General features: G+C 39.9%; 1 pseudogene across 1 annotated transcript; it reads right to left on the reverse strand.

Moving 5' to 3' along the window:
- Nucleotides 1-6,685: 6,685 nt before the first annotated feature.
- On the reverse strand, nt 6,686-10,310 carry LOC147624443 (leucine--tRNA ligase, cytoplasmic pseudogene; annotated as a pseudogene). Its single transcript, XR_015269099.1, has one exon. The product of XR_015269099.1 is annotated as a leucine--tRNA ligase, cytoplasmic pseudogene (transcript).
- Between the last annotated feature and the right edge of the window lie 1,661 nt (nt 10,311-11,971).

Raw genomic sequence — 11,971 nt, forward strand, 5'->3', positions numbered from 1 at the left:
AGCGTCTTTGTGAGCATACAGGTTTCGTCTTTGTCAAGCGCCTTTTATTATTTTGCTATTTTTAGCAAACCACCAAATCTAGATTTTTTGTCAAGCGTCTCTTATTATTTTGCTATTTTTAGCAAAACGACCAATCTATCTTTTTCATCAAGCGTCTATCAATGAATCTTGCGTTTGAGGACTCTTTTCTTATTGACGTCTCTTATCTCTTGCGGTGTGCAAATTTTGTGATTTGATCTTATACGTCTTCTCGCAGATAGATATGGCTATGACTGTTCTCGTCAATGGTTTTCCTTCTGGCCAACGTTCTATTCCTTCTTTTCAAGGCCAAGGGTTTCCCACTTGGAAAGCAAAGATGTTAACTCTTGAAGGCGATGAGCTCTCAGATGTTGTTATTGGCGATTCTCTATGTCCGTCTCAGCCTACTATTCTGGATTGTGACAACGTTCACGGAAGACCCTGTTTTTGATGCATGGCATCTTGCTTATATGGATTGGCAGAGGCGTGATAAAGCAGCTCGTCGGTACATTCTTTCTGCTCTTAGTGATTCTCTCATGCTTGATGTGTATAACTTTCCTACTTCCCATGACGTATGGGAGTATCTTATAGCAAATTTTCAGAAAAAGTCTATTACAGGAACACTTTATTTGAGAGGTTTGCTTTCAAAGTTACAGTATGAAGTTGGTACTGCTATGACGGGGCATATTGATTCTTTCAAATCTATTATTAATCAACTTGCTGCTACGGGTGATCCTGTTCCACGAAAGCAACTTATTACAATTCTTCTTGATACGATAAAGGATCCGTCTTATGACAACATTGTTACCATTCTTTCTAAAGACGGTCTTGATTTTGACCAAACTTGCATATCTTTGATTGAATATTCTCAACGTCAACAACGACGTAGCGTTGGTCATGATGCAGCTATGTTTTCACAACAAGACGAGCCTGAGTCACAACAATTGGAACGGGCCTTTTATGTGCGAAGGCATCCTTTTCAACGAGGCAACCGCACAGGTGGTCGTCGTGGTGGTAGTTTCTCTCGTCTCAAATTTCCTAACAAGCATTTTTCTTACTGCAATAGGAATGGTCATACTGAAGATGATTGTTGGGCACGTCAATATGATGAAGAACACAACATTACCACAAAACAACCACGTTTATCTAGAGATTCTTCTTCTTGTGATTATTGTGGAAAATCTAATCATCCCTCTTCCATCTCTAAACGCAGTGATGCAACCTCTTCTTCAAGTTGAGCAATCCTCTTAGTCCCACTCTCTATTGTTTGTCCTTGGATTGCAAGGGCAATTCCTTGGTTGGCCACCTTGATGATCTTCTCATGCTCATTGTGTAACAAGATGACGGAACGATTTCGTGCTGGAAAGGGAATAATTTCTCTTCTTGCATTTGCTCATTCCTTAGGTCTACCTAGACCAATTCCTGCATTCTTTGGGGACGAGAGGTCCAATCTACTCATCTCTTTAGGATATCTTGGACATACACTTGTTAAATAAAATATAATGCCATTTGATTCTTGTTTTGGTATTGCTCTCTCTTTCTGTATAATCCTTAGAAGTAGGACCTTAGCCAATCCCACATGCTGAAGATCAGAGAGTTTGAGCGAGGGGGATCCCTCCTTTGCTCGACCACTTATTCGGAACAAAGTGTCATGTACAAAGTGGGAAGGACATAGCTTCTTCACATCCTTGAGTTCTAGGGGATCTCGCTCCAAACCTTCTTCATTTGGGATGTCCTCAAAGAATTGTGAGAGATCTTGATCGCCAAATTGACGAGTCTCCTCTTGTAGCATGCATTGGGATTGTGCATGATCTATTCCCTCAACTTGTGGAGTTCTATATCCTTCGTAAGCTACTTCAACCACCATTTCGTTAATCTGTATTCACAAAGAAATTTATTTGATTTTATTATGTTTAACAAAAAAATCATATACAAATAGGCAATTAATGTGTAAAAAAATTAGATATGCAAATAAATAATTGAATATTCGAGACAATTTAAAAATACATAGTCATAGTAGTCACACTTGAATTTTTGTGACAATTTACACTAGCATTGCCATTAATATTAGAGATAATCTAGTCACACTTGAATATTTGAGACAATTTACACTAGCATTGCCATTAATATTAGAGATAATCTAGTCACACTTGAATATTTGAGACAATTTAAAGATGCAGTCACAATAGTCACACTTGAATTTTTGAGACAATTTACACTAGCATTGCCATTAATACAAGGCAACTACTCATCATATGGATGCAACCCTGAGATCCTATTAATGTCTAGCCCAGTTTTTTGGGCTCCATACATACACAGCTAAATTTGTTGTCGATTGCCTTGACAAGGGATATAATCGTAAGGTTTTTCTTATTCGAGCTATTAATGCAGAAACTTCATCATTTAGAAATGGCTTAGGAATACAATCAACAAGCGCTTGATTTGGAAACTTATAGAAAATACATCTTGGGCCTTACTGTAAGGGGGAGGTCTTGCAGAAAAGAATTTAGGTGCAACATGTTTGTATTTTTGTTGCCACTCTGTCTTTGTATCTAGTCTTTCATTTGGAAGCTTCGAAAAATGTGATGTTCTTCATGTGCATGTTGCCCGACCCGAGTCTGCCAAACCCCACATAAACATTACCTGTGATCTCACCAAAATGAAAAAGAATATTCTTGCCATGCAGATCATTGTGCATGAGATCCTTATCATGCATGTACTCAAGGGTTTCCAAAAGGCAATTAATGATTTGTAGGATGTGACCTCTAAATGTCCCTGTTGTGCCTACATTCTCTGGCATGTCTTGGAAATCCCTTGGCATAGGTCTTGATCCATCAGTTCAAAGTTGGCTCATCCATCTTTCTAGATGTCCACCATTCCAAAATTGATAAATTATTGCTGTTTTTTCCTCTCAAGGCACTAATCCCTTTGTATAAATGATACTAAAGAGAATGTGGGGGAGAGGGAGAGCTTCAAACCCTAGCAAGCAAACACACACACACACACAAGAGAGAGCAAGACACAAGAAAGAGATGGATAGCTGAATTTTATTCTATATTCTTCTTCTCTAAACCAACATAACATAAGTATGAGTACACACTATATGGGTTAGTACTCAACTACTACAACATACAAGGGTCGGTCCATAATGTGAACCCGTGGTGCTATAACTATGCCAGTTGCGAGCTTTTATAGATGAGGTGTTTTCATGTAGGCAACACAGAGAACTTCATAGTCTTGAACTAGACTTGGAAGGAAGGATTTCTGGGTTTTGCAGCTCTGAAGAAGATTTTTGGCTTTGAGGCAAAAGCAAGTTCAGCCACTGCGCTTCCCTCTCCTCTACCACCTTCAACAGCAGCCAGCAGCCAGCCCGTCAATGAGCTCATCCGCAAGGTTGCTGCTAGCGAGGCACGCATGCAGATGATGGGGCAATGGTGGCGGGAGAGAAGGCCAAGACGAGGCAATGGCTGGCAACAACCGCACGAGAGCAAATTGAGTAGAGGAAAATGGAGCTTTGGTAGTGGATTGCATCTTTAATCTTAGGCTAAAAGATATCCTATGAAAGATAATTAAAAAGGCTAGGGACTACAAGTTGAGCTTATTGCCAACGAACATTCCATAAAACATCTAATTTTTAAGCTCAAAGTCATAGTTCCAAATCGTACTTAGCTTTTATAACCCATTGAGAGTCCTCATTCTAAGGCCCATGGCTCTTAACTATTCCCAAATGTTTCATTTATAACTAGCCTAAGGTCAAAACCTTGGCTTAGTAAGTCAAAATCACTTTTTAATAAACCTTTATTTTACCAAATTTGTAGCACTTTGGTATACCAAAAAAAATTAGAGTCAAAACAATACTAATCAAAGCTAAAAGATCTTAATTTTTACTAGTTTTCTCTAATCTAGATCATTGATAGCTTATTTTTAAATTAAACCATGATTAAGGACTCTTTCATGCATGTGGACCATCCAAACATGTTTATCCAACCCCTAATGTCTCATTCTCATCAATTGGACCCTCACTAGGTTCAATTATATCTTTTCAAGAACTTAGAATTATTCGCAAGTTTGCATATAACTCTTCTTATATTAATAAGAATCAAGTTAGCCACCTTGGTTAAGCAATCCACAATCACTAAGATAGAATCATATCGTGACTAAACTCCATGCAATCCCATAATAAAGTCCATACTAATGCATTCCCACTTCATTTTGAAGAAAGTCCAAGGGTTGTAGTTTTCTAGTAACTTCATCCTCTTTTCTTTGACATGCTCCCAAACTAAACACTATTGTAGTACATCACTTTTTTAAGGCTAGCCCAAAAGGTGACTCTTTTTTATAGATGTAAAGGTTTTAACATGTTCAGCCATGAGGCTACCATACGCCTCCTTTAAAATTTTATGCCCAGCTCATCCACATCAGGAATACACAACCTGTTAAAGACACCCATCTTCATACTTGTACCCTTGGTTCTTTTTTCAACTCTTCAAGAGTGTTGCTTGACTGCTAAATTAAGGCAATTATGGGTGAAAAGAGAGTGTTTGGGCAGATCACATTTGACTTCATAAAATAAAGGGTTTGACACTACAAAGACAACAAGCAAGGAAGCCTACAATTCACTTGCTAGGTCAATATTTAATATCAAAATCAACTGCTTGCAGAGTTTCCATCCATCTACACTGTCACACACACATTTAGATTCGGCTGGATATAGACGCACTTCAGACTTTTGTGATCCATCATAGGTGTGAACCTCTGGCCTAATAGATAATGTCTCCACATCTTCAAGGCATGCACCATTAAGTTTTAAATCATGTACAACATAATTCTTCTCATCTGGTCCAAGCTTATCAGATTCATAAGAAGCTATAAGTTGACCTTCTTGCATTAGGATAGCACCAATGGCAAAACCACTTGCATGTGACCACCTCAATGGATTACCAAATTCTAGTGATTTCAATACTAGGGTTAAGGCCACCTCTATCTTATCAAAGGATCCTTAACATTGCAGAATCCACTAGAACAAAGTATCCTTCTTCAGTAAAGCAATTAGAGGGGAGACAATTTTGGCATAGTCCTTGTACCATCCTACTAACCCAATAAATTGTTAAACTTCTTTAAATGCCCTAGGTTTTAGCCAATCCACCATGGCTTGGACCTTAAAGGCATCAGGTAAGATTCCATCTTTCATGACACCACAAAGCCTAGGTACTCAATGCAATCTGCAAACAAAGTGCATTTACTCTTCTTGGCAAAGAGTTTTTGCTTTCACAAATTTCCAAGTAGAGGCGGACATGCTTTTCATGATCTATAAAATTCTTAGAGATTTGTTTATTATACGTGACAAGAAGGAGCCCGAGCTAGGAATCATGGATAACAACAACATTATTCTCATTCACAAACAAGTGAAAGAGGCAAAACTAGAGGCGAGGGAAGCCAGAGGCCGAGGTGGATGATAGTGGAAATAGCTTCAAGCTCTGTACAACCTGCCACAGAGTTGCCCTCTATGTAACTTATATTTGGATACAATACCCACGTATCATCTGCAATTTGCGCCTAACTCTTACACAAGATAACTGCACCCAGACGCTTGCACAGAATAGTCACTTGTTGCAACCCATGGAACTTGTACATGATCACCCTTCTACACATGCCTGGCTGCAACACTACAACCCATGCTAGTCGACCACATATACCATGGAAATAGACACATACTGAATTGCAGACAAATCACAGAGAAACTCGGGTTTTCTACTTTCTTTCAGGATCCACATGAATCCTATCTTGTAGCAAAACCTTTAAAAAACACCTACTTACAGATCAAAACATAGATATGGTGTCCGAGAGATACATAACCTAGGCAACCACAAACAACACACAAATCTTACTTTTTCTCGCCAGGTTAGCTCTGATACCAACAATAAGGACTCCCAAGGATTACCTAATACACAAGCATAAACAAGATCAGTACAAACTAAGAAGCATACATGCAAACTCACCACCCAATCGTACGTTCGCATATGTAAACTTCCTCCGAGCCACTCCCACGAGTCCATGCTAGTCAACCCTTGCATCCCATACCACCAATTAAGGACCCTCGGTAACATTATCTATGGTGCTTATTGCTGTTATAAATAACACTCTGATCATAAATAGCCAATAACCTTAGCCAGTTGAATATGCCTACTTTCCCTAATCCCAAGGCTCCCTAACCCTATCGGCTTAGTCCCTAACCCAAGGGTTAGTACTAGGTATGTAACATACAAGTGATTCCAAGCGTTGTGTGGTTGTAAAATGTATGAAAATTTTGGGCTCTGACAAGGCATGATAAACCTTGGACTTCAATACCGTTGTTGGGTTAGGCTTAGCCCTAATGTGTAAGAAACGGGGACAAAAAACATGCAAGAGAGAGAGAAAGAGATGCGTTGCTGAATGTATTAGAATGATAAGGTTGTGTGTACACAACCACAAGTACAAGACATAATAATAAAATTAGTCTAGCTGTCCTTTCACACCAAATGTCTAGGGGGAAAAAACCGTGGAACGAAAATATCCCCGAGTTGGTGCTTGTTCACATGCAGAACTACATATAAGCATATATATGCCCTCAAGACCACCAGTTTAAGCTTAACTCCTGCAGCACCCAAGGTTCCATCAGGGACACATGTTTAGAGCATTAAAACCATATTTTATAATAATGTCAAAACCAAAGTTTTCGAAAAATAGTTCATTATGCAGGCAACACAATAAGTTGAGAACTTATGTTGCATGTGGAAACCTTTAGTAGCAAAAGTTATGAACTAAATTGAGAGAGGGGGACAAAATTGGGTTCATTGGAGTCATCTTAGATATGCACTCTGCTCACACCATTTTCTAGATTCTCTTCTCCTGGGGCGTCAGCACGTGAAAGGAAAATTGCAACTGGGCTTCCTGGAGATGGAGGAGACTGCTTCAAAACAGATATCCGAGACCCCACCATGCGAAGGGCATCTGCATCTGTGAAAGAAAAGACAGTCAATTCCTCCAAAGCCAAATGCCTCTTGATCAGGTCCAAGTTCTCTTGAAGAACTTGCATTTCACCAAACGGCAGCTTCACATCCAGCGCATGAGACCCCACAGCAAGAGCTTCATCCTTCTTAAATTTTAGAAAGGAGGAGCACATCTTTTTTATCTGTTTGAGGTCGCCTATCTCTCCAACAGGACTGCTCTGTAAAGCATCCACGATCTCTGCATCCGGAGCAAAGCTCTTTGTCTGAATGTCAAACTTCTGCTGTAAGACCTTCAAACATTCTTCCTTCCAACCATCATACTTTTCAGCCACATATATAAACCCTATCATAGGTTTGGAGTCACTTGAAACAGGTGCCTTGCCCTTCTTCACTATCATCTGCTTTTGCAACAACTTTCTGAAAAGTGTGATAGTGTCTTGCAGATATCTATTTGCACGCTGCAATGTTGAATCTGCAGGAGGTGCTGTGGGCCAACTAGCTCGGACTGCAAAACCCTCCCTACCCATAACTGATGACCAGATATGCTCCGCATAGTGAGGGCAAATTGGAGTCAGTAGCCGCGTCTGCACATCCATGAACCTATATATAAGGTCCCTGTTCATTCCCATAGCACCACATGACAGGCGGTATTCATCTCGAGCTGTTTGAAGGTCATAAAAACCAGTTTTCAATGCTTCGCGAAACATCAAGGATTCATAATTGTGTTCTGTTACATGAACAGCTATGTTGATCTCATTCTCAAAAACTTTGTCGGCAAAAAGAGTTGCAGGCCCTTCTCTCAAGGAAAACTCTGATGCCTGAACTTCCTTCATCCACGTAATCTCTTTTGTCAAGCGAAGAATTGCAGCATTAGCTGTCTCAAAAACAAAGTTTGCATCATCCATAAGATCGCCAGCATCTGCCAATGCAAATCTTGTCGCATCAGCTGAGAACTCCTCTGTGGCCTGTCTCAAGGTTAGGAAATTTCCTGTAGATTTGGACATCTTCTCAGAGTTGAGCATCAGGAAACCATTACACCTGAAAGCTCTGGGCCATTTCTCCTTCGGAAATATTGCTGTGTGGTTATATATGCAGAAGGTGAGATGATTTTGTATTAAATCCTTACCAGACACACGGAGATCAAAAGGATACCAGTACTCAAACTCTTGCCTCATCTGTTTCAATTTATTTTCAGGAATGTCTGTAGAGGGGAATTGTCCATCACAAAAAATATAATTCCAAACTTCATCAGTCAACTGCTCAACCTTGATACCATCAGTCTTGTGCCCATAAATGTCCCCTTCCTGTAACAGATGAGCTATAGTGTAGTAGGCCATGTAGATTGTGGAGTCTGACAGAGATTCTATAAGAAACTGTTCATCCCAAGGAATACGCGTTCCTAACCCAAAGGATCGAGAGCATGCCCACTGATTAAGCCAGCCAAGTGTATGCTCAAAACCATGTCTTGTCTCATCATTGTAAAGTTCCATCGCTGATAAACAATCTTCGGCTTTAAATTTCCACTTGGTCTCACCATAAATAAGATACCATTGATCTGTCAGTGCAACAACACATTCATCTCCAGACCTGGACATAACTTTGTGCTCAGGCTCACTGTATTTCACTGCCAGTCCACTCTCTAGCAGCATCTCTTTGATGAGAGGCTTGGCATCCTGCACCTTCTCACCTTTATACTGACCCACCAGCATGATGCCATCTGTAAACCCTTTCAAATAAGTCCTTTTTTTTGCCTCTGCCAAAAGCTTTTCATCATTCTGGCTTTTGACCTTCAGGTCTAAGCAAACCACCTCTGCAGACTTGTCCCCAATGTCAGGAATGTTAATTATGGGGATAACATCATATGGAAGCACCCACTCATCCTTGACCCCAAACTTGGCACGAAGGGCAGGTTTGTTCTTCAGATCTGATAGGGCCATGTAATCATCGGGTGAGTCACTCGGGACACTTGTCACTATGCCTGTTCCTTTATCAGTAAGAATAGTCAGCATGGGAAGAGCATACACAAGCTTGTTCATAGAGAGTGGTGCGATGAGGGGTACACCTATCAAGTCGTGGCCAGTTAGCTCAAGCAGGCATATAGGATTCTCAGGGACCCTGGATAAGAACTGGAAAGCAAGGTTCCGTGCAGCCCGACTGGTCACCACAAAAACGTCAGTTTCATTGACCTCAAAAGCACCATACTCCCCATCCGGCAGCACCCATGCATTGGTTTGACCATACATGGTCTCAGGCCTCAGAGTTGCAGCTGCCAAGTAGACATTCTTTCCCTCCAAAGATTGCAGCTTACCTGAGAAAGGCGGCTTCACTTGCAGCTTAATGAGAGTGTATTCTTGCGGTTGGACTCCTTCCCCAGATGCCCTGTCATGGTCAGCACATGGCTGGCCGTCACGAGGAGAGTAAATGGCATATCTCAAATCCTTCACCACTTTTTCCTGCTTTTTCAAAGCCCTAAACTGCCATTTGACAAAAGAATCATAGTACGGATTCATCTCTGTAGTTATGAAGGACCTCCGCCAGTCCACACCAACACCAAAGGCCTTCAGATCTTCAATGGCTATGGCAGGAAAGTAGGTCAGCCAGTAGGCAGGATCTGTGAACTTAGAAATCTCTTCTGCTGGGATGCCAAGGGAGGACATAATCTTCCATTGGTAAACTTCACCCCCGGATTTGGCCTGGGCTTTGGACTTCTTGCTTTTGAACTTCTCAGGCTCAGCTTTGACTGTGCTCTCGTCTGAGGTTAGGGTTAGGGTTTCCTGTTCTCGGGGGAAGATAGGGGGATTACCGAATCGGGCTATTTCGCGATCTAGCTTGTCTGCGCAAGCCTTGATGGGCATGCCGGTGCAATGGAAACCGAAGGGGAGGAGGACATTGCGGCCTTTAAGGCGGAAAAAAGCAGAGGCAAACTCAAGCTTGGAGAAGGAGAAGGCATGGCCCAGGTGGAGGGCGCCATTCATGTAGGGATACGGGAAGTTACCAAAGAACTTGTCGCCGGGCGGGCGGGGGGGAGGGGGGACGTCGATCTCGAAAACGCGGGCCTCCTGCCACCGGCGCTGCACCTCCGCCTGGATCCGCAGTAGCTCGTCCCGCCGCGCGAAACTCTTGATGCCTTCCAGCGCCGAAGTCGCCATGGATCTTCTATTGCACAGAGATCTGCAGAGGAGACGAACAAAGATGATGATGAAAATGACGAGAATCTGAAAAGAGGGTTTTACCAGGGTTGTACCGCAGCTTCTTCGCTTGAAGACCAAGCCACGAAATTTTAAAAAGTTATTGAAAAAAAAATGATTCATAGTATTTCACAACGTAGTCTAAGGGTTCGCCTTCGAACCCTTAGACTAATTCCCATTTTTTCCATGTATTTTCTTGTTCATTTTTTTAAAATTCTTAAGTATTAATTCCCATATTCCCATTTATTTTCTTGTTTGGTTTAGACTGGGTATGAGAGAGAGAGAGAGAGAGAGAGAGAGGTATTAACGTCGGTAGTGCTAAGGGTTTCTTTTTGTGGGTACTTTCGTTGAGGCTTGTTGTGCGTTGCGCTTTAGTCTACTAGCAAGAAGGGTAAGAGTTATTTCCTACGAAATAATGATTATCTTTGATAATTATGCAATCTCTATGGAGGGTCTTAGCTAAAGCTTTCAATGTTTTTAATTTATTTGAGATTTATTTTCACAGATTTGCTCTTCAATCCTCGGCATAGAAGTACATGGATAATAGGGCTGGTTTATTTCTAACATGGACTACATACATAAAACTGGATTTTCAATCTATTTACTTGCATGGCTTTCTTCTGCATGCAATTCTCACCTAAGAGATAACTATTTTTCTAATTCTTATTACATATATTCTTAATACATATTCTTTTTTTTTACATATTCTTTTTTTTTACATATATTCTTAATACATATTACATATATTCTTAATACATATTCTTTTTTTTTACATATTCTTTTTTTTTACATATATTCTTAATACATATTACATATATTCTTAATACATATTCTTTTTTTTTACATATTCTTTTCTCTCTTTGTTTTTGACATAGGAAAATGTCAAAAATGAAAAAAGAGCAAGAGGAATAGAGATGGGAAAATTTACAAACTCAAACAATCCAACTATTGAAGTTTCAAGCATTGAACCAAAGAAGAATCTTGGTAGACCAAAGAAGTTATTTAATGGTGAGTCATTTTGTGATGAACCCAATGTCAACTTCAAAGTTCTTGAGCTAAGTGTGACAATATCAATTAATGAAGCATTACTAAATAATCTTATCACAAAAGAATGTCTTACTAGAAGTTGCTCATTGGAAAGAGAAGGTATAGTTTTCCATCTACACTGTCAAATGGTTATTAGACTTCATGCAAAGTCAATTATTACAATCAATAACTTCATCAGAAAGTATCTTGGATGGGATAAGAAGAATCCTATTGGTGGAATTGTAATGTGTAGAGCTTTAAGGCAAAAAAATATACGCACATTTCATGGGATGATAGGTTAGTGTATGAAAGATTTAGATAAGCCTCATTATAAAAATGTTTCACATAATATTAGTGCTAAAGATATTTCTATGGGAATAGAAATTTACATGTAATATGGTGTGGATAATCTCAAGAAGAAAGTTTGTCTCACTTCAACGAACATTTTTTATAAAGCATTGATGTTTTGAAAGCTCTAATTAAAGCATCCTTTAGGCATAATTTTTGCTCAATAATTCATAAAATGATCAAGACAAGAAATCACTACCCATCTTCTTCTTCAAATTGGATAACACCATATCAAGGAAGAGGAATGGAGCTTTAAAAAGTTGACGCTTTATGGAGGATAATTATCCATCCAAGACAACAAATTTTATTAATAAACAAAATTTTGATGCTTCACATCCAAGATTAGATTGGTTTATGAACACATGGAAAATTAATAAGAATGAAGTTGATGATTTGAGGTAT

The sequence above is a fragment of the Cibotium barometz genome, chromosome 25 (genome assembly GCF_041138505.1).
Source record: "Cibotium barometz isolate CiBa-2024 chromosome 25, ASM4113850v1, whole genome shotgun sequence".
Lineage (NCBI taxonomy): Eukaryota > Viridiplantae > Streptophyta > Polypodiopsida > Cyatheales > Cibotiaceae > Cibotium > Cibotium barometz.